Source organism: Fukomys damarensis, unplaced genomic scaffold (genome assembly GCF_012274545.1).
Source record: "Fukomys damarensis isolate Sample0158 unplaced genomic scaffold, DMR_v1.0_HiC HiC_scaffold_29, whole genome shotgun sequence".
NCBI lineage: Eukaryota > Metazoa > Chordata > Mammalia > Rodentia > Bathyergidae > Fukomys > Fukomys damarensis.
In genome coordinates this window covers 29565394-29579147 of record NW_022900941.1, presented here as the reverse complement: position 1 = coordinate 29579147, position 13754 = coordinate 29565394, and the positions used below count along the sequence as shown (strand labels likewise).

Sequence of the window (13754 nt, the reverse complement as noted above, 5' to 3'; positions counted from 1 at the left end):
CCTTTTTTTTTTTTTTTTTTTTTTTGTACCAGGGATTGAACTCAGAACCTAGAACTTGCCAGGCAGGAACTATGCTGCTGAGCTAAATTCCTGGCCCCAGAATTTTTAATGTATTTAGTGTCATTTGTACTTTTTCTATTCACTTCAGTTGCTTATTTATATATATTAGTTTTTGTTTTATTTTGTTTTGTTTGAGACAGAGTCTTACTTTGTAATTCAGGGTGGCCTTGAACTCACTGTGTAGCTCAAGCTGGCCTCGAACTCACAGCAATCCACTGGTCTCAGCTTCCCAAGTGCTGGGATTACAGGCATGTGTATTTTTTGGTGTTATTTCTCTCCATGGGATAGCTGGCAAAGACATTTCCCATTCTATAGAATCTCTTTGTTCTGTTGTTTGCTACCTTTGCTGTATGGAAGTTTTTCAGTTTGATAGGGTCCCATTTGCGGACTCTTGATATTATTTCTTGGGCCATTGGGATTCTGTTCAGAAAGTCCTTGCCTATGCCTATGTCTTCTGGTGTTGTAGCTATTTTATCCTCCAGCATATTAAGTGTTTCTGCTTTAATATTTAGACTTTTGATCCATTTTGACTTTAGCACATGGTGAGATATACAGGTCTAGACTCAATCTTCTGCATATGGGCATCCAATTTTTCCAGCACCATTTATTAAAGAGGCCATTGTATAGTGTTTTTGGCTTCTTTGTCGAAAATCACGGAGCTTTTATGTGTCTGGGATCTCTGCTGGTTTTGTTCAGTGATCCACATGCTGTTCTTATGCCAATACCATGTTGTTATAGTTAGTTACTAAAGCTTTATAGTATAACTGCAAATTTGGGATTGTGATGCTGTTACCTGCTTTGCTTTTGTTGCCCAGGATGGTTTCTACTAGTCTGGGTCTCTTTTGATTCAATATAAAATTTAGGATTGTTGTCTCTAACTGTGAGAAATGAAATTGTTATTTTGGTTGGGATTACATTAAATGTTTATCAGTTCTAGAAATATAGACATTTTGACTATGTTGTTTCTTCTCATAATAGGAACAGGGTATATTTTTTCCCATTTCCTGATGTTCTCTCCTTGTTTTCCTTTTTTGGTCTGGTGTAATTTTCATTATAGAGATCTTTCATTTCCTCAGGCTAATACTTACATATTTATATTTCTTTATGGTATTGTGAATGATACTGGTTTCAACTGCTTTTTTTAGTGAGTTCATTATTAGTGTATAGAAAGCTACTGATTTTTATGTGTTTATTTTGTATCCTAGTATACTGCTGAATTTGGCTCTCAATTTTAGGACTTTTCTAGGGGAGTTTTTTTGGATCATGTCATCTGAAAATAATATTTTAACTTTTGTCTGTTTCTCTCTCTTTTTTTTTTTTTGGACAGGGATCGAACTCAGGTTCTTGTGATCCCTAGCCCTTACTTGTTTCTCTTAACTGGCTAATGTTTCAAGGACTATGCTGAACAGGAGAAGTTCATGGACAGCCTTATCTTGTTCCTGATTTTAGAGGGAAGCCTTTCAGCTATTCCCTGTTTAATGATATTGGAAGAAAGTTGGCTATTACTGGCTTTTATCATGTTATGATAAAGATCTTTCCACACCTATTCATGTGACATTTGGCATGATGTACTTCTTGTATTGTGAGATATCACTCATTTATGAAGTTAAAACTTCTTAGAAACACTAGAAGACCAGGTTAACTGGCCATCCAAGTTTGACTACACTCCTTCCCTCGCACTGTAACTACAAAGTTTCAGGAGTATTGGTGTTAGATCTTCACTGAAGTTCTTGTAGAATTTGGCTCTGGATCCATCAGGTTCTGTTTTACTTAACTGGTAGTCTTTTAAATTACTGCTTCAATTTCATTGCCTGTTATTGTTCAAGATCTTTATGTTTTCTTGGTTTGCTTTTGGCATACATATCAAAGAATCTCCCTATTCATTCTGAGTTCTCCAATTGTCTGCCATGTTTGTGAAGTAGTTACTAGTAATTTTTCTGGATTTTGGCAGTGCCTATTGTTATTTCACCTTTTTCATTTCTAATTGGTTTATATCTTTCCTTTTTTGGGTAGGATTTGGTAAGGGTTTGTGTATTTATTCTTTCAAAGGACTACTTCTTCAATTTATGGATTCCTTATATTTTCTTTTTTCTTAGTCTCAATTTCATTAATTTTTGCTCTGATATTTAAAAATTTCCTTCCTTGTAGGAGTTCTGGGTTTGGATTACTTGGTTTTCCTAAGACCTTGAGATGCATCATTAGGTTATTTATTTGGGATTGTAATATTTTTCTAATGTGGGTATCTAACACCATAAACTTCCCTCAAAGGACTGCTTGCATTTTGTTCCAATGTTGTACTGGCAATGTCACTTAATTGTAGGAACTGTGTTGTTAATTTTCTTTGTGATTCATTTATTATTCAAGAGTGTGTTGCTTAATTTCCAGAAGTTTTCACAGTTTGTGATTTCATTTGATATTGGTTCTTAGTTTCGCTGCAGTATAATCTGAGAGTATGCATGGTAAAATTTAATTTCTTTTGTATTTGCTTAGGCCTACTTTATGCAGTAGTATGTGTTCTATTTTGGAGAAAGTACCATGTGCAGTCATAAAGTCAATTTGTTCCAAGGTTTGGTTCAACTGATATTTCTTTGTTGATTTTTTGTTTAGTTGATTTATGATAGTGGGGTACTGAGATCCTCCACTATAAGTGTATTGTTATCTGATCTTTTATGTCTGTTAGTTTGTTTTATGAAGTTGAGTGCACCATGTATTGGTGCATATATGTTTGTATTGTTTTCTCTCTCTGTTCAGTGGGTCCTGCATCCAATGCGTAATATTCTATTTGCCTCTTTTGATCAGCTTTGGCTTGAAATTTATTTTGTCATAAAATAGGATAGTTATTAATGCCATATTATATGCCTTCATCCTCTCTGATTGTTGTTCCCACTATATCTGGCCTCCCATGGCAGAATATAGGCCTTGTGATCTTCCTAGTCTGAGCCCAGGCCCCCCAGGAGATTCCTATTTAATTTAGCTTTCACCCTCTCCAAGCCTATCTATCTCCAAAGGCTTTTTTTTTTTTTTTCACTGATCACTGTGAAAAGGGTATGACTTCAGTCCTGAAGCAAAACTCTACTCCTGGGCATCAGTCCCTTCTTCGATCAGGTTGGCCCATGGATTGCTAACTCTGTGCTGCATGGTCCCTGTGCTGTGGAGATGTAGAGTGCAGTTGGGTCCTTGTGACACCAGCACAGGGCCTGCTGGTAGGAACATCAGTTAGGGTGGGACCTAAACTTCCTGGGACCTCCTGGGTCTAATAGGCATGGGTGTTAGTTTGTTGTGGGGCTTCAGTGAGAGATTATATATTTATGATTATACAAAGTGGGCCCCTTAACGCATCCATGTTAGGTTTTGCCACTAAATGAGTTGATGAAAATAGAAGTTTTTGAGAGCCTTTTGCCTTTCAGAATTGCTACTACAGATTTTCACTAATTCCAATACCAAAGTACAATGAATTGTGTAGTTATCATAAGAAGTTGTAATTACGGATTCATTCATGTATTTCACTGTTAATGAAACAAAATCTCATTTTTAACATAATGTTCAAGGAGTTCAATGATTGAAAGGTGTGAAAGTATACATGTTTCTCACTACAAAAAGGTAATAATTTAGTACCCACTAGTGAAAAGTCTCATTGTAGAGTTGTTTCTACATTTGTGCAATTTCCTACAAGCACCTGCTTAAGAGAATTCAGGTACTGAATAAAGTTAAAAATTCACATTATATTCCCTGGCAGTGTTTGTCATCTATAGCATCTTGCCTCTCACTGCATGCAGATACATCTCATTCAGATGTGTACTTTGGTACTGATTGTGGCTCATTCAATGTTTACATCTTTTGTATGTGTTTGATTACTCCTTTGACATTTTTCTATTTTTGTTTCCAACATTTTTTTTTCTTTTCTGTTATCTTCTGTTACTAGCTTTGTTTACTAGATGTTCAGTTTGGCTGATTACTCATCTGACTCTTCTGATATTGCATGGGTGTTTCATAGTTTCATAAAGTTCTCATACACTAAATTTTCAAAGCTGTTTAAGCACATAAATGTTCAGAAATACATATAAGTCATGTAAGTAATGTTGTATATTATGACATTTAAAAATTAGTAGTATACTTCATTTCGCAGACTGCATAAAATCTGGGTTTAATTTTTAAAAATTAAATACATAGAAATGAACTACTACCTTAAAAATCATCGTTACATACCTGCCATCTCAATTTTATAACTTTATAATTATAATTATATATAATTATAATCCTCCTATTATTATTACTCAGCAGCCAACATAATAAAAACAAGCATGGTCTGTCCAGAATCATTGGGTTGCCTGTACATATACTATCTAGAATGGAAGTATGAAAACCTTCTTCTGCTATAGCTTTGAAAAACCACACCTAAGTTTGTCTGTTTGTTTGTTTGTTTTGTGGTACTGGAGATTGAGCTCAATAGTATGCTCTCAAAGCAGGCCCATTGCCACTGAGCTGTATCTGTGGCCCACACCTAAATTTTATATAAATGTACATCAGCATAGATGCATCACCTTTCTAAAAATTATTCAAATGGGAACATTATCTCTCTATAATGCCTTTTGCTCTTTTATTTTACAAAGATACCTTTCCAGAGCCAGGGATTTAGCTCAGTGGTTCCGCCGCCTGCCTCGCAAGTGCAAGGGCCTGAGTTCGATCCCCAGTACAAAAAAAAAAAAAAAAGATACCTTTCCAATAATACCTAACAGATATTTCTTTTCAGATTTGTAAGGACTAAATAATGTAGGGAAAAGCCCCATAACCCAGTGACTGGTCTCACTTTTAAATTCATGAAGAACTCAAATAGACTCTTCATTCTCCCAGGCATTCACAGTACATTTCCCAAGTGGATTGAATTTCTCATTTTTCTAGATAAAGTTTTCACTCCTCCTTCTTCTTGAGTATATTCCTTTATACTCCTCATTCACTTAAGACTGTAGTTGGCTTAACTTCAAATTATATTCAAAACACAACTACTTCTCATTGTTTTTGTCATTTTTCTCTGGTCTGTGGAAGTATTATTTCCAAATTAACTCATAATATTTACCCTTGCTCCCCACCAATATGTTTGTTATACTGTTTAAGTCTTTTAAAATTTAAATCAGAAGCTGGGCGTTGTGGCCCTTTCCTGTAATCCCAGCATTAGGGAGGCTGAGGCAGGAGGATTGCTGTGAGTTGGAGACCAGCCTGGGCTACACAGTGAGTTCTAGGTCAGTCTCAACTACATAGTGAGACCCTGCCTCAAAAAACCAAAAAAAAAAAAAAAAAATTAAGTCAGAACTTGTCATTACTCTGCTAAAACAAACAAACAAACAAACAAACCAAGAAGGAAACAAACAGAAACCTTCCAAAATCTTTCTGACCCTATCTGCTACCATTAGCTTTCTTATTCTTATCAAGTCACAATGGTCCTTACCCTTTTGATAATCATTTGTTATACCACAGGAAACTACTACAGTAAACAATATAGGTTAAGGCACCTAAGCCTAAGGTCAAATTTATTTTTGTATACATAAAAATTATCTTTAGGAATATATTAATCTTGTCCCACACATTTTAGCGATTTAAAAAAAAAAGTTGTACTAAGTTGCTCATATTTTGGCTGGTGAGTTCAGGTACAGAATCATGTTGTTTACACTTAGGGAGTTTAACTTCTTTCTTTTCTTTCTTATTTTAAACTTACAACTTTTTCTTGCTGGTATCCTTTAGTACAGTGCATGTTATATGACAGTTTTGACAATGGTAATTTTTGCAATGTTCCTAACTTTTGCATACATGTTTTTTTCAGTGTTGCATTGCTTCTTTCTGACCTCTCCCTACCCCTGTTCATGACTGATCTACTGTGAACTGAAAGGGAGAGTAAAATTTCCAAGTGAAGTCATGTTTGCATTTTCAGTTGTACCTGTGCTGTTTTTGCTTTACAACGATGTGCTGTTTGAACTTACAGATATTCATAACTGGTACATCATACATTGGGAGGTAACTATTTGCATTGCAATGTAACATTCCATTAATGTTTATGTCCAATGAATTTTGATGGTCTGATATAAACATTTGTTTGCCTTTTTTGATTTTACCTTTCTTTAGTTCTTGCCATTTCTAAAACATTTATTTAACTGTCTTGTTTAGTTGCATATACCACAGAAACAAATTTTGTTCTGATAATCAGAACTCTATTTTTTTAAAATGTCATTTAAGCCATTTAAATAATTTTTCTCTTGAACAATTGCCCTTATTACAAAATTCAATGATATTTGTGATAGTGACCATCTGACAAATAGAACTTGTGTTCATTCTGTTATCATTTTCTTTATAGTATAAAAAATATTTTATCACTAATTCTGTTAACTTGGTTATCATCAGGCATGGTTTCTCTGTATCTTTGTGCTAGCAGTTATGTTTATAACTTCATGCAAATTTGTATTTATAAATTAATGCAGGTAATTTATATCTTTAACCTTTGTTTCTGTATTCAATATCTAATAATTCATTTTTATTAGCAATTACATCGGCATATTTTCATTATTCTGTCCTCTTTTCTTCATCATATTTCAGTTAATATTATTCCTTTTCTTTGCATTGCTAAATGTGATTATACTTTATTTTCAGTTTTAATTGACATCATTTGAGTTCAAATTATTAAAAATGAAAAAGTTGCAGCTATAAAAAGATGGAATAAAAGGGAGAAAACATAGACATGGTATATGCTTTCTAACTTTAGGAACTATTGCGTTAATATTTTGATCTTTAGCTCTACCATTTTCTAGTTTTTACTTCATAATTAAATACCAGTCCTTGAATGGTAATTTTCTAGTTATTTCCATCTGATTGGCAGTATTTAGTAGGAAATTTTTAAGAAGAGCACACTTGAACAATATTCTTTGAGGTTATATCATCTGCAGTCTTTATATTTGAAGGCAGTTTAAATTTAAAATATAAATTATTTTCCTTTCTACTAGATCCTGTAGATGTTAGTCTACTGCCAATTGGCACTTAATGTTACTGTCAATAAATCAGAGAAGCTGGATCATCTCCCCCAATCAGTGATTTGACTATTCTTTCTTCTCCTTTAAAATCCAGTAATTTTAAAGCCTCATTCTAGATTAGAATGGGCACTGTTTGTTAGTGTTCAGAATTCGTCAGGGTAGCTAAAATTGAGACACAGGTCCTGCTTCCATCACAGTAAATGTATTACAGTGGTGACAATGAGACCTGTAACATTTTTCTCAAGAACAATGAAAAATGTTGACTTTCAATGTTAGAAATGAATGATTAAGAAATAATACAGACTCTAGATCATGGGCCACAATATGGACAGTATGTACAATTTAAATTCTAGGCTCTTAAAGTGTAAATTGCAGGAAGGAATTTGGATATAAGATACCAGGAGTTTTGAAGGTGTCATTGTGCATAATTACAGTGGTGATAAAAGAATTGTGGAATGACAATCCATGACTGGATTAAGCATCCGTTCTTTGAAAAAGGACTATCTTGGAGACAAAGAACTTCATTAAAGTGACCTTGATGAGTACGGAAGGAATTATCTGTGAAATTCCTTAAATAAAAATTTATTTATTTAAAAAAATAAAGTCTAGTAATTTTATGAGTTCATGTCTCCTACTGACAATTCTAGGTCAATTTTTCTTGGACCCTAGTATATTCTTTTTTTTTTGGTCTTTTCACACAGGGTCTCACTATACAGTTCAGACAGACCTGGAACTCACTGTGTAGCCCAGGCTGGTCTCAAACTCACAGATATACTCCTCCTTTAGCCTCCTGCATGCTGGAATTACAAGTGTGTGCCACCATGCCCAGCTTCTAGTATCCTCTTTTGATATGTAGACCTAAATTGCCTCCTACTGTTAAAAGTATCATTTAACTTTATCTATAAATATTCATTCCCTTCTATTATTCTGGTTTTATTTAGTGTCTCTATTTCTATCTATATAGTACATATGTATGCACAAACATTTCTCTATAATATTTTAGTTCCTTTGTCTTGTTTTATTCATTCTTGTCATTTTAATCCTTTAATTCCTTCATGGTAGTCTTACCCTCCTTCTTCCAGTTTCATCTTTGAAATAAATATTTCTTTTTTTTTTTTTTTTCTTTTTGGTATCAGGGATCAAACTTGGTCTTTGTGCTTGCAAGGCAGGTGGCGGAACCACTGAGCTAAATCCCCAGCCCCTAATACTTCTTTTCTAAGTTTGGTCAACTCATAATATATCTTTTCTTATTGTCTTATAATATCTTTTAAAGAGTTTTGTTTTTTGGATTGTACTTTTGCTAATAGTTGACTAATTCCTTTATTTTCTCTCTTTTCCTTCTCCCAACTCTTCTTTCCTTCCCTCATGGACAAAAACAAACACAATATATTCAGCAAAATTAAGATTCATATTTAATTATACCATTCTAAATCAGGTCAAAGTAGATCTTAGATTTAGCTCAGGGGTGCAACACCTGCCTTATAAGTGCAAGGTCCCAAATTTGATGCCTGGTACAAAAAAAAAAAAAAAAAAAGGTAGATCTTAGCTACAGGTTGACAGGAGCCACATGAGAGTAAGTGAAGACAGGCAGTCTTTGAGAAACCTATCTGTGGTGAGGAATCTTTCACTGCAGATCCCAGAGAATGATGGCAATAATGTGTATCCTGAAGGCATATAACATACACTCAGCTACAAGGTTTGCTTGTAATTGCAGGCATGGGAACAAAGGTGAGTTGAGGAATAGGTTTAGAAAATCAGAAAAGTTAGGGCTATACACAGAACTTACAGAATGCCTTTTTTCTTTGCCCAGTACTGTTACTGAACCCATGCTAAACTGCTTTGGCTTGGTTAGAGCTTGTGATCCTCCTCCCTCAGCCTCCCAGAGTGCTGGGATTACAGGAGTGTGTACCATGTCCAGCTGAGACTTGCTATTTTATGGAAAGCATTTTGTGTCTGTGGCAGCAGAGATTACTTTCTTGTGACTAGAATGAGTCTGTGACCCTTCTTCCTAACACACACCTAAAAAAACCATAATACTTGGTCACGAGTAATTAAAAGAAAGGAACTTGCACAAGCATGAAAACCCAGATACTCTAAGACAAGAGAATGAAAAGGACAGCCAAACATACAGACCACAATCACTAGAAAAATGTCACCAGGGTTAGGAGTGTACTTTAGCAATACAGTATATGCTTAGCCTGTGTGAGACCATGGGTTCAATCCAGGGGACAAGAAAGACTTCCATAGTGCAAAGGTGGGTTTGAACACTGAATATTTTCGTGTTTCTTATCCCTTTGCATCTCCTCTTTAATAAATTGTGTGTTCAGTTCTTTTATACAAATGGATGGTCTTTTCCACATTGAACTGTTACTATGCTTTACATATTAAAATTAGCATCTTGTCATATCTACCAAATATTAATCTTAGGGTTTTCAAATGTATTTTAATTTAACTTGTGGATTTTTCTAATTACCTACAAATTACTACAGGAAAAAATATCATTTTATGGCTTTTAAATAATTAATTTTTAGACAAATTGTCATTCATTGTAAGCAGCTTTTAAAAGTCAAGCATGCATTCAAAGATGTTTTAAAGTTTGCAAATCATATCAAACCCATGGATAAAACTCAGCCATGATTTTTCTTCATAGTTAAAATCATAACATGATCTATAAGACCTGTATATGTATATAAGACCATGCTTGTCTCTCTCGCTTTTTCCCTACAATCACACTAGACTTTGAGCTGTGTATAAAATACTATGTTTTGCTGATCCAGTCTTTTCATTTTGTTGCCTGAGCTCATCACTTTCATGAAAAAATAGATTTCTGCTTAAATATGATTTCCTCAGAAAAGTCTTCCCTAACCTTCTTATCTAAAACAGAACTCTCATCTCTCATCTGCCTCAGTTGTTAACTCATCCTATGTGAGTTGACTGGCTTGAGAGTAGTCTAGGGGATTAGTAAATCACATTTCTAAGTGGGTCTGGTAGGTCACTGAAGTGTGACCTTGGTCCCTTACTCTTTCCTCTCTGGCACTGTTCCCCTGCTCTGCTTCCTGGGCTGCTATGAATTCAGCATCTTTGCTTCAAAAAGGCTTTCCAGCATGTTCCTGCCTTGGAGCCCAAAGACCAGGAAATGTATTCCCTGAAACCAGGAGCCAAATTAAACACTTCATCCTTTATGGGTGTCGAGTATAATGTATCAGTGACAAGAAAGGTAACACAGTATTCTATACTTTTTTTTTTTCAGAACATGTCATTTTTGAAATTACATTATGTAATTACTTGATTGTTCACGGTTTTGTCTTTGCAATAAGGTGGTTAACTATATGAGGGCTATACTGTTTGTGATAGCACCTAGGACAATTTCTGGCTTATAACCAGCATACAGATATATTTTTAAATGAATGAGCAAGTAAAAGAATGATATTTTCAATGCAGAGGTTTTTAAAAGGCTTAGAACAGCTTTAGAAAAAAATGCCTCCATAGGTTAAAAGACAGCATACAACGGCAAATTATTTAGATGAGAAGAGCTTCTTTAGTTCTTGCTTTAAAAATTTTCCCCAATGATTTGCCAAGTATTTTTAGAACTAATCAGTACATGTATAAAGTCATTTCTTCTGTAGTGAAATGAGATCACATTTCTGTTTGAAAACTACTTTAGTTTGACTTATATGCTTTAAATGTTTCATTTCCATAAATAGAGATTTATATCCACAACTTTTTCAGAAGGTATCTATATTTGATTACAAAACACCCTGCCTCAGTGTCTCCTACTTAACATATAGTATAGGCATATGATAGATATGTAGATTATATAATGCATTAGAAAATGTAAGTGCTATAGAAAACAATAAGTTAAGGCCTGGGGATTTAGCTCAGCAGTGCTGCTGCCTGCCTTCTAAGCACAAGGTACTGAGTTCCATCCCCAGTACCAAAAATAAAAACAAAAAAACCAAAAATAAATAAATTAAGCAAGGGATGCAATTTAAAATGTAATATTAAATGTATTATTTTTATTTCTTTTGCTGGTGTTGGGGAATGATCTCAAGGCCTTGCACACCCTAGGCAAGTGCTCTACCACTGAGCTACACTGTCAGTCCTGTTTTACTTGTTTAACTGTTTAAGACACAAAGGCATGAAATTATCCTGGACTACATTAATATAAAATTTAATACCAAAAGCATGCTGCATTATTTCACTTTTTAAAGTTCTCAGTTATTTAGTTAAGCACTATTCTGGGTGCTGCTCTGGCAGGCCTTTGATATTTATTTTTTCTTTATTTTTATTATATAATTGTTTTAACTGATCAGGTTATAATATGATCAGTTGACTGGACTTAAGTAAAACACAGTATGTTTCATAATCTGCAGGAGCTCATCCATTTACCTGGAAGACATTCTATTTTAAGATAAGAGCACCCAGTCCCTGCCTAAGGGTGCAGCGACTACGCTACAAATATAATTACCCGTCACACAATTACAATTTGAAAAGTTAATCTCTACAATCTCTGGGTATGTACACACCATACCACACACACATACCCTTGCACTTCATCTGGAGAATCCTGATACAGTTCTATTTTCAGTACTATCAGATTAATGTTATTGCCAAAAGTCAAAATGTCTTATTGTAATGGGCATAAAGAGGTTAAAAAAAAAAAAAGACCATGGAATTTCAGTATTAAAGGAAAAATCTTAAAATCTAGAAAAAAATTTTAAACCACTGTTTTTGTTTTATTATTTATTTATTTATTTTTCTTTTTGGTACCGGACATCAAACTCAGGACCTTATGTTTGTGAGACAGGTGTAGTGCCACTGAGCTAAATCTCTAGCCCCTAAAATCTAGAAATTTTACATATAGCTATATATTTCTTCAAAGTGAGAATATGAAAATATATTTTTCAAGCATAATAGCCTCATGAAACTGTTTTTGATGAGATATTCAGAAAGGAATACAAAGGTATACCTTAAATATGAAGTAATACTGATAAAACATCTTGGGAATAGTTTTTGTTGTCTTTTTACAATAACTAACAGACAAGGACAATAGGAAATTTGATAAAGTTGATTATAGGAACTGTGGGAGCCCACTGGCACTTGACATTGGAAAAGTAACTTCTTCTACCATTGAGGCATTGACACAATCTATGACTCTATTTGGCTTTTCTGAGATGAGGGTCTCAGCTATGCAGATGAGATTGACCTGGAGCTCTCTGTGTAATCCAGGCTGAGCTCATGGGATTATCCAGGCTGGGTTTATGGGATTACCGGTGTTGACCTGGAGTTCACTGTAATCCAGACTAGTTTTATGGGATTACGGGCATGCATCATCACGCCTGGCTCAAGGACTTTGTTAAGTTTGACCTTTGATCTCCTCCCTAATATTGCTTGATGCTTCCTGTTGGCCTGCCTTTAAAAGGAGCTGTTTCTGTGTAATAAATCGGACCTCTTGTCTCCACACTATTGAGTGTGCTGTCCTTTCTCAATCCTCACTCCCCAACTCAGGTACGTTCGTGTTGTGACGGCCAGACCGCCACAAGGAACATGATGGGGTAGGAGAAGGTAAAGGAGGCTAATAGAATTTAGAATGTATCTTGAGACAAACTGTATTGTAGACCTAGATTGTACCAATAAACTCAATAAAAAAAATCTTGAGACATATAAAATATCAACTTTTTTAGTATTCAAGTATTTAAAAGAAACAGAATGTGAGGAACACTAAAATATTTAAGGTGGCAGAAACACATTTAAATATGTAAAAATTATAAATGATTATTCACTATTTCATTATTTTGTTAGTGTGTCTGTTAACTTCACCTATAATTGATACTCTTTCTTTTTGTCAATGGAAATAACTTTAAATTTCTTCTGAAAATACTGCACAGTTACTATGATGTTCAGACTCTGGAGATAAAAGTAAAATCCCTCCCGTGTTAAATATATTTGGTATAAACCATAAAGGATATTAGAAAGGATAATTGCTAATATTTTCCCAACATTTACTTTCCAGCACATGATGTCATACTACTTTATTTTATCAAAATACTTAGATGTAATCAGAAGTGCAGCAATAGTTTTTAGAGATCTGAGGGGGTTAATTTACAGCATTATTTATCTCTAGTTAAAAAGAAACAGAATACTTTTGTGATACAGACACTAGAAATCTAATAAGCCTTGATCAGGAAAAAACTGCACCAAAGCATATAATAGGCAAGTTTCCAGAAATCCAACATAAGAACAGAACATTAAAAGCTGCAACAGTAAAGAAATAAATCACCTATAAAGGAAAGCTAATCAGAATCAAAGTAGAGTTTTCAACACAAATTCTTAGGGAGAGCTTAGAGTGAAGTATTTTAGGCACTAAAAGAAAACAATCTCCAACCGAGATCGAGATACCCCACAAAATTATCTTTTCAAATTAATGGAGAGAAAAAATACTGCTATAGTAAAGAACTGAAAGTGTAATTAGGGATCAAATTGCAGAATAGATAATGTGAAATGGGAAGAAAAGGTCCAAAGGGAAAGGGGAAAGGTGGTGGTGGGGACAGTGGAAAAGAAAGAAGAGAAAGGAATAAATATGAGAAAAGGAAAAAATGGAAACAAAGTCTTTATAAATAGAGAGGGGTGGAGGGGTTGAAGGAAAGGCAGGGGAATGGGAAAAAAAATAAGAACTAAAAT

General features: G+C 34.4%; 1 long non-coding RNA gene and 1 other non-coding gene across 2 annotated transcripts in view; one reads left to right on the top strand and one right to left on the bottom strand.

Annotated features, from left to right (window-relative positions):
• LOC109117930 overlaps nucleotides 1–13754 on the bottom strand; it is a 199650-nt gene that overhangs the window by 16943 nt on the left and 168953 nt on the right. The window lies entirely within an intron of this gene.
• LOC117283720 lies at nucleotides 7177–7310 on the top strand. The gene has a single exon (XR_004514751.1). It is a non-coding gene; the product is annotated as a small nucleolar RNA SNORA1 (small nucleolar RNA).